The 12,283-nt window shown below is 38.3% G+C and overlaps 2 pseudogenes; both read left to right on the top strand.

Annotated features, from left to right (window-relative positions):
- Nucleotides 1-10,699: 10,699 nt before the first annotated feature.
- LOC149848549 (18S ribosomal RNA) lies at nucleotides 10,700-11,866 on the top strand (annotated as a pseudogene).
- A 268-nt stretch (nucleotides 11,867-12,134) lies between these two features.
- LOC149848548 (5.8S ribosomal RNA) lies at nucleotides 12,135-12,283 on the top strand (annotated as a pseudogene).

Below are 12,283 nucleotides of genomic sequence, written 5' to 3'. Positions count from 1 at the left end.
TATTGATTTGTACCATAGAGCATATCTTGAAGAACTCATCAAGATGACGGTAGGGGTTCTCATTACTAAGGTCGTAAAAGGAAGGTAACATCTGGACAATACTAACTTTAATCTCGAACTGGTTGGCTCCTACAACGGGTCTAGCGATGCAAGAGGTGGGAGTATATTGAGTGAGAAACTGCTGATCCTTAGCCATGGGGCTGGATCGATGAGCTCTCCTAATTATAGACTCAGGGTGCTCTACTAGCTCAGCAAGCTTGGGGTCAAGCAAGTGTCGCACTTGCATACACCTAAAGGTAGACCGGTGTAGCAATCATCCTAAAGAAAGGTGCTCAAGCTAAACCTAGCATGCACACATGATTAATCACGCAAACCATAAAGCAGGCAAAATAAATGAAATAAATAAAGCAGAAAACACACACCACTCACTTGCACCCAATCAGATATTTTGCAAAAAGCAAACTATATACACGGTACCAATCGTTCAGAGTCACCTACTAAGGGGGTAACCTACTAGGTGGGCCATGCAGAAAAAGTAAATTGATCTCTAGGGCTCGCAAGCATCATGGTTCTATAAATCCTAATTAAAAAAAAATAGCAATCCTAATTAATGTTTAAGAAAATAAACTAGCAAACCTAAATAAATAACATAAAGAAAACTAACAATCCTAAGTAAAACAAGAACACACGGGAGGCAATAAAGTGAATTCTTATTTCAATCGCCATTCCCTGACAACGACACCAAAAATTTGGTGAAAGCTTTTTGAAATAGATTTTTAAAAGATATTTTTGACAAAAAATGGTTTTGTGAAAGAAAGACACTAAATAATAAAAATCGGCTCACACTAGGGTGAGATCTGGGTTGAACTCAGGGAACGAGAAAAAACTTTGTATTCCACACAATAACAAGCTTTATTGCCTTTAAAATAAAAATAAATGAAAATAACTAACTATTACAATGTGTTACCCTCTTGTAGAGGGCTCAAAAAGAATAATAAATAGCCTTATACAAACCCAAATTAATAAATAAAATAACCTAATCTAAAAGAAAAAAGAAAAGGGTTTTTAATGCTTTAGCTCTAATCCCTTGCAATGCCTCTGCTTGTATTACTTTGCTTATTGTTCTTAGACTTTATTGATTAAGGGTCTTCTAAAGGGCTCAAAGGGCCTTTTGAGGGGACCTTTTAGGGGCCTTAGAGTTCTCTTTAGGAGTACTTTTGAGAGCCTACCGCACGTCCAACTGCTTCACTGCAAGACAAAAACACAAAACAAGAACGAAACAACGAAGAAATAGACAAAAATTAAATGTTAGTTTGATAAAAAAGCACAATATAAGTATCTAACTAACTAATCTAACAACCTATCATAAACTAACTATCATGTAACAAACAAGAATCTAACATGTAACAAACTAACTCACTAAATGTCAAAGTAACAAACAAACTAACTAAATAATAATAAAGAAACTAACTAATGAAACAACTAATAACAAATTATGGAACTAATTAACAAACCAACTTAATTACAACTATGAATCAATTTAACTAGTTTGAAAACAAACTAAAACAAACTATTTAACTAATTAATTATAAAACAAGAATCCGTGGATAACACTAACTTAATTATGCATGAAATAAACTAAAACTAATTAATGATTTAAGAAAAATGTGAATTCAAAACTAGTTAATTAAAAACATGGAATATAACTAAACATAATCTAACTATTCAATTAATTGATTTTTTTAATCAACGAACTACTTAAACAAGAAACACGTGAACCTAACTATGAGACATATAAGAACAAACTTAACTAGTAAAAAAAAATCTAACTGACTAACACAACAAACAAAAATATTCTAATTAACTAACGCAACCAACAATATGCGGGTTTGAAAACAAAACGTGGTCAACTTGTAATTTCGACGATTGGCATGATCTGCAGTGCACGCACATGTGCGTGAGGGAGAAAATGAACAGATCACCGCGTGCTTAATGAATCAGTGTTTTAAGAGAAGAACGTGTATGTCAGAAAATCATAATCTACAATACACGCAAATCTGCATGATTTTGCAGTCAGTATTTTTCTAACTAAAATAATATCATGATAAAAATATATATAACGCAGTAGCGTCAGCTTGAGATTTGCGTGAATTTAATCCTTTAGGCGTTTCACAAAAATCAAACAACTCTGCATAAATATGCAGATCACGCAGGTTTGATTGCAGGCTGTTAAAAAGATTAAAACTATGTTGCATATTCTAAAAAATTGAAGATTAACTAGACGAAAAACAAAAATACAAGAACTACTCTATGATGCAATGTATTCTAATATAATATGCATAAACAAAGGTATAACATCAAACTATTATAAATGAAACCGTAATGCTAAAAATAAACTAAACTACATGCAATCAATCTAAACTAAATAAAGAAAAGAGGTTGAAGAAACAAACCTCATGATCTGTTTTTGACAGAGGGGTTGAGAAAAAGAGTGTGGTCTTCCTCCGGGCTACACGTAGCTCTGACGATAGGGACAAGAAAAAGCCAACGAAAGCAATGATTAGAAGCAAGATGAAACAAGGAGGGAAAGAAGAACCGAGGGAGGAACCGACCAAGAGTGAAACGGGGAAAGAAGACAAGAGAGGGAGGGAGACAGAGGCTGCATGAAATCCAAGGGGAAAGACGCCCCATGGCTGAAAACTAGGTTTTTATATTACAGATTCTAGGTCACACGATTTTTTGAAAATGTCCAATTAAGTTTTAAATTTTTTGAAAAGTCTCTTTCTAGAAAAACATGTTTCCCTAAAGAGCACTTCTAAACATACTAAAAGAATAATTATTAAAATTGCTAATCTAATTAAACTACAAATTAAAAAGTTCTAAACTAAGCAAAACACTGAAAAATGCAGGGAAGAGCTTGAAATATGTGATTTTACCTTTATTTTTTAATTTATTGCAGTTTCTAAAAAATATTGATAAGAATGAGTTTTTAATACAATTTTTGTTGGATCATGCATTAAAATATATGAATAAGATGCAAAATATATGCATGATCATAGAGTCCATGACATAACTACCCTAAACAGCTTCACAGTGAGGGAGAGGAGAAGCGGAAGAATAAAACCTACATGAAAAATAGAAAAAACTGGATTCATATAAAGCAACTGATGGATTCAGAGCAAGGGAAATATAACTACCCCATCAAGGGCAGCCACTGCCCATACATGAGTATCACATGCACAAATCATCCCAACGTGTTGGCACGTTGAGGCTAACCAAAAGTCGTAAGTCATAAAGGAAGTTCACAAGTTGTAAAGGAATTTTGCAAGTCATAATGAAAATTCACAAGTCATAGAGGAATTTCGCAAGTCACAAGGAAATTCGCAAGTCATAAACAAAATTCACAAGTCACAAAGAAACTTTGCAAGACACAAAGAAATTTCGCATATAAAAAGGAAATTTCCCATGTTGGTATCCTATCCGGGACAATCTTTAAATGCAGGCCCCCACCATAGTGACAAACATTTTCTTCGGCAAAATCTCATTTTTCAAAAAACTCACTAGAAATTGAAAAAAAATCATAAATCTTGCATTTTTTTCAACAAAATCTCAGCAATAAAAAACAAATGAAAAATATAAAAAATATTTTTTATAAGAAAATATTAATAAAATTTATTTAAAAATAAAAATACATAATTTTTCATGATAAATAGCCAGTTAAAACATAAATATTGTGTTTAAATCACGATATTTATGTTTTTTTTCATAAATCTTGCAATATTTTGAAAAATCTCATGAGAAATTATCGTTTTAAACTTCCAGGCAATTTCTCATGATATTATAATGAGATTTTCATAAATCTCGCGATATCTATCACTATAGCCCCCACCTTGCACACTTGAAACAAGTTTTATAAGAAACTATATAGTGGCCCTCTGTCAAGATCAGAGATACCATATGGGTCAGTCAGCTCTAGACAGGCCTATCCTAATTCCGGGCACATAACTCACTGGATCTTGTGTATTGATACATCGTGTATTAATCCAATTCAGATCTTAATCACTTTCGACCTGTTGATATGCACTTTTTTATTTTTCACAAGACACCCTATCATTCAAGTCAATCACTTAGGGCACGTTCAGTTGCATCATTTAGAATTCGGAGCCGTGAGAGTGATTCTAAAAGGAACCTCATGTTCAACCGAACATGAGATTTCCGGCAGCCGGGATTTTCGAATCATTCTGATTCTAAATCACGGCAACCCATGAGAATTGAAATCACTTTGATTCCAAATCAGAGTGCGAGTTGACGGGCCGAACGTACCCATAGTCTACATGTGATGTGGTTTTCCTAGCAGATTGATAAACGATAAACTGCAAAGGGAACGTTTTTGGAAAATTCAAAATATGACAAAATATGACAAAATTGGGGATCTGTTTAATATTGTGTTTGCTTTTCATGCAAGACAGTGGTATCTGATTGTCAAATTGCATTAGTTTTTTATGCATTTTTTTATAGAGTATGCCATTTGAATTTGATCTAAAGATTGCAAAGGAATATTCATGCAAACATCCACAGATGCACTTATAGGCATGCACTCACATGTGCACTGTAAAATCAACTAAGGTGAAGCATGCATTCAAGTTTATCTCCATCAGGTTTATCTATTGCAATATTTTAAATACCAAAGGAAATTTGTCAAAACCTATAATAAAAGAGAAAAAAAGCTTATAAAATTTAAAAAAAAATTGTCAAAGTATAAAAAGACTCAAGCATTGCCATGAAGTAGTCAATTGCTACAAAAATTTTAAACCATGATTTGTGAATTGAGAACTGATTCTTATCAAAGTCATGAAATTGTTACTGGATTCACTTATCTTGGTAATTCCTGTTTTGATCATAGCTTTTTTTAAAACATTGCAAAGCTTCTTGAGAGCCAAGAAATGCATAGCATTTTGGTGAAACCAACATAGCAAATTTTCAATTAAAGTAATATATATATATATATATATATATATATATATATATATATATATATATATATATATATATATATATATATATATATATATATATATATATATATATATATATACAGGTGAGGTTTTTTTTTTTTGGCTAGGTCAAGTAAAACCACCCCCACATTATTGATGACATATTTGGCAGGCCTCCAGTTGGTAAAACCCTTCTTCCCTCCGCACCCACTGAGTACAACCGTTTTGGACCTTTCAGCAAGGAACGCCTTCCCGTGGGTTTCGAACCGTGGTGGTCTTGACATCAGACAACAAACCACGATTGGCCCTAGCCAAGAAGGTGGAGTTCTTGTGGGTAAAACTAGGGGGATTGAGCTGCAGATCATGGTACAAAAACTTGCAATTTTGAAATTGCATGGTTTTCAAGATCATCATGATTGATCAAAATTGAAGGGTTTTTAATTAAGCAATGGAGTTATTATTTTATTGATTTGCTCTTTATTAAAGCATTGAAGGGTTTCTGGTTTCCTTCTATGCAATCAATTGCATTTCTAAAGTATATAATAACATTCACGCGTGTTTGTTTAGACTTTATCAAAATAATATTTCAACACGTCAGCTAAATTAATTTTGATTTTGAGGTTTACTTTACCTTGATAGTTCTCTACATCATCCATGAACTCACTCCCTTGCATATGTTGGGAACGTGATTGAGATTGTGAAAGCAACTAAGTGAGAAGAAAACTCTTTCCCAGATCCAACCCAGCTGTAGGTCTTTATTTGGGTTTTGGATCAAGATCTACTATTCATGAAAAAAAACTCCTACTTGAGCTTGTCTAAACCACTCTATTTGGGTCCAAATCCATCTTAGCTTTATCTTCAGAGCCTGTTCGTCTAGGGATGTTAACGGGTCGGATTTGGTATGGCTGTAAGCATTACTGAAAATCCGACCAACAAATCGAGTCAGATTCAGATTCCGGTGGAAAAAACTAATATCGGATCTGCATCAACTAATTCAAATATCCAATCTGATGCACTTTTTTTCATCAGATTCGGATACTCGTTACATTCAGAATTAGTTCAAATTCAGACATAAAACTCTTTAAGATCATGAATCTGAATCCGCTATTAATCAGAATTTTTTTTTTCTTCTACGATACGAATCAGGCTAAACAAATTTGGATTCAGTCAGATCTCCGGCCCAAATCTGAATTGCCGGCATCTCTACATTGGTGAGTGCGTTTTCGGTTTTACTGGGTCGGACTCGGGTTGAGATTCGAACTTTTGATCTGAATCACCTGACGTGGCGGGCACCTTGATTCCCAATTCCCTTCATTTAGTTATGCACAAGTTGACCTAACCAGAAATAGAAATACCAACATCCAACAAGTTGGGGTTTAAGTAGGGGTGGCAATCGGGTCGGGTTGGCGGGTTGGCGTGTCAGCATACCTCAACCAGAACCCGACCCGTTTATTAAACGGGTCGGCTGTGGCAAACACGAACCCGACCCGTTTAATAAACGGGTAACCCGACACGACCCGCCAACCCATTTAATAAATGGGTTGGGTCAGGTAAACGGGTTTTCAGGTTCGCGGGTCAGGTTGGTGGGTCGGGTTGGCGGGTTGACGGATCGGGTAGGCAGGTTGGCGGGTCGGGTTGGCGGGTTGGCGGGTCGGGCAGCCGGGTTGGCGGGTCGGCGGGTTGACGGGTCGGGCCGGGTTGGCGGGTTGACCCACCCGCCTAACCCGTTTATTAAACGGGTCAGCCGGGTTGGCGGGTTGGCATACCCCCAACCCGAACCCGACCTGTTTAATAAACGGGTTACACGGGTCGACCCGTTTATTAAACGGGTTGGCTTAAGCCCAACCCGAACCCGCCTAAGAGGCGGGTTGGCGGGTCGTGTCAGAAATTGCCACCCCTAGGTTTAAGTTAGATAATAACCAAGAACCAGTTGAACTGGGGAGGGTCTAAGTTTACAATTCCCCCAAGAGAACCAAAACTGGGGAGGTCTATGTGTAATCTTGGTTTTTATATTCTTTTTTTTTCTTTTTGGGAATGAGAGTGCAAACTGACCAGATAATGCCGGATATCTGATCCGAATCCGACATATTACTTCTGAACAGGATTATTTCTGAATTGGTTCAGTATTTTAGGTCAGACCTAACTGGGATTCAGATCAAAATCCATTCCAATTGTATGTCTTCTACATGCAAAAAAGTTTGTGTCTGACCGTTTGTCTTTGTTATCAAATCCAGTATTGTCACATGTATTTCAGGTCCGGTTTAGACCTTTCCTCATCAAATATGATTCAGATTTGGGTATGGCATGATCCGGTACATATCCTATCTGTTTGCACCCTAGTTGTGACTCCCCAAGATTAGAGCAGTGATTCATAGACCAGTTTGGAAACCATCGTGATAAGAATATTTTTTTTTTTTTTGGACTCGAGTTATATAAGAAAATCATGCTAGAACAAATTTAATGGTTAAAAACCGATTAATAAAAAATTATGTGAAAAAAAAGGAGAATACGGGCCTGTTTGGAATCTAGGAACTGGGATAAGAGTTAAGGAAATGGTGGTGGTTTAGAATCTGGTAGCTGGGATGGGAGTTAATGCATTTCGGATGGGAAGTGGCATTGTATTTACATTAAAGCATGAAATTGACAGCAACCACCTCTAGGAGCCACTTCCTGAAATGCCTACATGTTTTTTCTCAACGTTTGTAATGAAAATGTATATATTGCAATAAAATCTTGATGTGTTCATTTAAATGATAATATCTTGATATTTTTAAATATCGTGATATATTAAACATTTAAAATGGTTGGCAAGATATCTCACTTTTCATGAAATTATAAAAAATATCTGGGTATTTGTCATTATGATGGATATCAAGATTGGAGGGATGTTCCTTCCCCACGAATAGGGATGGGCAACTGGTCCGGCAGCCCGATGGGCCAAGCCGACTCGGCTCACCATGGACTGGGTTAGGTACCGGGCTGAAACCTGGCCCGTATATAGTTATATACGTGGACCGGGCTACTAGCTCCGCCCGATGTGCTTGAGTTATTTATTATTATTTTAATAATATAAAACTTTTTAAAATTAACTATTATATAGTAACTTGGATAACTATTATTATTTACATAATTAGTTGCATGGTAGCTTGCTATTCATTAATTATTACTATTTACCTAATTAGTTTTATGGGTACTTGCTATTCTATCATTAACCCATAATTTCAGTAAAGCATTTATGGCCTGGCCGGGGCCATGGGCTTCTCTTCAAACCCAAGCACGTCACAGGGCTCAATGCTTCGCTCATTCCATGGAAGTCAATTTTGGTGCATTCATTTGATCAACAAGGGAATGCCTGGTCCCATGTATCCAAACGCAGCCTATTGGCAATAACCCTTGCTCTTGACTACCATCGGGTGTGGGTGTGTAGGTGCCTTTAACTGGTGGGCTCAGGTGGGGTCATCAGCATCCAATGCCTTGGACACCACCGACTGCGCCTTGGTAGGTCCCCTGAATGGTAAAACCCTTGAGGTCCTCTTATCCCCAGTTGGTAGAACCTTTGAGGTCCTCCCTACCACCAGAGAGTACACTTAGCTTCAATCTTGTGGCAAGGGACACCGCCCGTGGGTTTCAAACATGTGATGTCCTGTCAACTTAGTGACATTCACAAGTAACCCTTGCCAGATGAACCGAGCCCTTGTAGGCTAGACCTTTTCATGATTACTAAAGTAACCATGGGAGCTATTTTCTAATAAAGATCGTTTCAAAAGCATGAAACCACATGTTTTGTTCACGTCACAATAGGGATGGCAGTGGACTGAGGCGGGGCGGACGACAAGGTCTCCACCCCTGCCCCATCTCAAAATCTGAACCTCCATCCCGGCACAGAGATGGATTTTAACCACCACCCCCGCCTTCATCCCTGTTTCATGTCCTCCATCCCCTATCCAAATGGGGACGAGGCAGGACGGAGCCCGTTTTCCTTCTGTCTATTGTCATCAAAATTGAGGATGGGGTTGGACGGGGCAAGGCAGGGATCGGGGTGGGGCGGAGGAAAGCGTAAGTCCATCCTCTCCTCCATCTCCGCATGGGGATGGATTTTAACCTTCATCCCCGCCTCCATTCCCGTTTCATGCCCTTCATCTCACTGGCGGAGCTAGGGGTGGGCATGGGTGGGTGGTCGCCCACCCCAGAATTAAAAACCAGATTTTTTTTTCTTCTGACGATGTTAAAGAAAAAATATGCGTCCATGTGTGTTTTCTTCTGACGATGATAGTGTTAATCTTTTCCCTTAATTTTTTTCACCTTATTGAATTGTGTAAAAACAGCAGAAGAGAAAGGTTATTAGTTCGTGGGAGTTGGAGTTCTCTCTTGTGAATATTCAACGAAGATCTGTGTGTGTTTTTTTTCAGCTTCTTTTATCATTTGTTCTCTGTGAAACCGTGTAACCTACGTTTATGGGGAACCCGACTCCACTCATCCCTATATCATCCTCTATGGTCATAACTCCCTCTGGGATCTCATTGGTACTAAGTTGTTTTGATCAATCTGGCCCTATCGATGGGTTCAGCACGGTTGATTTAATAGAAATCAATCTTTTGATAGTGTTCTTTAAAAAAAAAACATGATTTTCAATTTATTTTGACAGTGTTCTTTAACAAAAAAAACCCATGTTTTTATTAATGGTTATTGATTTTTGAATCAGTAAAAAGTCCTCCACATAAGTCGGATTCTGTCGATTCAAATGCCGATCTTCACTAAATGGATGATGTAGATCACATAAACAAGGTCCAATTTGATGAAAACAACTTGCATCGGTGAGGTCATAATGACAGGAATGGCGATATGGATGACTGAAACCTAAATGTGTTTATGGGTGCCATGCAAAACAAACATTATGCTTGCTTCACTAAATGGAGGAAAAGAGGGATTGAAAGTGTGTTGTTATAGCCTAGCCACGGGCATGCCAATGTCATGAAGGCCATGAGAATGATGAAACCAGATGGTACCATCAACTTGATGGCCATCACCTTCTCCGGCCAGGGAGGCCGCATCTAGAAGAGCATGTCAGATCTACCACGCAAAACCAAATTTTCTTCTGACGATGGGTGGGCAAAAAAATTTTGGCTCAACCACTGGTCCGAATAAATGGATCATCCTTCAAGACCATAGCATTGTCCCCGAGACTCGAAGTCTGCCCACCCAACGAAAAACTTCTGGCTCTGCCACTGCTTCATCCCCGGTCCAAACGGGGTGAGGCAGGGTGAGACCCATCTTCCTCCGGTCTACTGCCATCCCTAAGTCACAAGTATATTAAGGTTGGCTTCCTGTTAACAGAAAGCTCATTTTTTCTTAATATGAAATCAATTATCGAAAATCTAAAAGAATCTCTCTATCCTTCAAGCTCTTGTTAGAAGCTGGCGTTGAAGAGGAGAGATGAGAGGGGTGATAGGAGTAGAGAAGAAAATGGATGACAATGACTAGAGTTGTTTGTGAGAGAGTAGTAGAAAAGGGGCCCATCTCCACTCTCTTTTCTACGCTCATCACCATTTGAATATTTGGATCCAGAATTAGGACATTTCATATGAATATCTGGATTTAGATGTGAGTATTGAATAAATTGAGGCTTATTGTACTGGATCCAAGCCAAATCCATGTCAAACATGTGCCTTCTATAGGCAAAAAACATCTGGATCTGAGTAGGAGGATATCTAATTCGAATTCAGACATGAAAAAGCACAATCAGTTCCAAAATTGTTGGTCAACTGATTGGATCTGGGTAGGACAGGCCACAAAACCAGGCCCAGGTCCAAATGGAATTCTGGATCAAACAAGACCCGATAAGCTTGTCAGACTGTGTGCTGTCAATTGTCAGATCATTGCCGTATACCCGACTTGACATGAATTTGAATATCTCAATATGGGTATAAACATAACGACTCGAGCAATATTCCGATTAAGAGGGATAGCCAGGGGCATTCATATTTCATAGTAAGAGGTAAAATTCTTGGATTTATGAAAGACAAACAACTTCGAAAGTATTTGCAAAAGATATTTTCGTTAATCAAAGAACGAAAGTTGGGGACTCGAAGACGATCAGATACTGTCCTAGTCTCAATCATAAACGATGCCGACTAGGGATCAGCAAATATTGCTTTTAGGACTCTGTTTGCACCTTATGAGATCAAAGCTTTTGGGTTTCAGTGGGAGTACATTCAGAAGGCTGAAACTTAAAGGAATTGATGGAAGGGCACCACTAGGAGTGGAGCCTATGGCTTAATTTGACTCAACACGGAAACACTTACCAGGTCCATACATAATAAGGATTGACAGACTGAGAGCTCTTCATTGATTCTATGAGGAGGTGGTGCATGACCGCTCTTAGTTGGTGAAGCGATTTGTCTGGTTAGTCCCATTAATGAATGTGACCTCAACCTGTTAACTAGCTATGTGGAGATACCCCTTCACGCCCAGCTTTTTAGAGGAACTATGGTCGTTTAGGCTACAAAAGTTTGAGGCAATAACAGGTGATGCCCTTAGATGTTTTACACTGATGTCTTCAACGAGTCTATAGCCTTGGTTGACGGGCCTAGGTAATCTTCAAAAACTACATTGTGACGAAGATAGATCATTGCAATTGGTAGTCTTCAATGAAGAATTACTAGTTAGTAAGTGTGAGTCATCAGCTCGTGTTGACTACGTTCCTACCTTTTGTACACACTGCACTCCTACGGATTGAATGGTCCAGTAAAGTGTTCGGATCACGGTGATGAAAGTGGTTTGTCACCTACAACATCGTAAAAAGTTCATTGAACCTTATCATTTAGAGGAAAGGGAAGTCATAACAAGGTTTATGTAGGTGAACCTACGAAAGGATCATTGTTGTTTTCTTATAGACAAACCTGTGAACATGTGAGCTTCACATGTGTTTGAGAATGTTTGGTCTTTGCATCGGCATCTCTCCACAAGTTGTTGCTTTTCGCGCTGCCTTGTTATAAGTTTTTTTTATCTACATCGGGTGAAGCGGGTGGCGTGTGGCTGAAACAACACAAAATGGCATTGCATGCGTCAAGGAACTTAAGTAGAGGAATGGGCATCCCACTGCGATGAGTAGTGGGGATGATCCTTTGCCTTCAACAAAATGACTCTCGGCAACAGATATCTTGGCTCCCACCACGATGAAGAATGTAGTTAAATGTGATAATGTGAATTGCAAAATCCCGTGCATCATCAAGTATTTGAACGCAAGTTGTGCCTGAGGCCATTTGGCTGAGGGCACATCGGGCTAGTCA

Source organism: Nuphar pumila, chromosome 1 (assembly GCF_984573655.1).
Source record: "Nuphar pumila chromosome 1, dmNupPumi1.hap1.1, whole genome shotgun sequence".
In the NCBI taxonomy this organism is placed as follows: Eukaryota; Viridiplantae; Streptophyta; class Magnoliopsida; order Nymphaeales; family Nymphaeaceae; genus Nuphar; species Nuphar pumila.
This window is presented reverse-complemented; position numbering and strand designations above follow the sequence as displayed.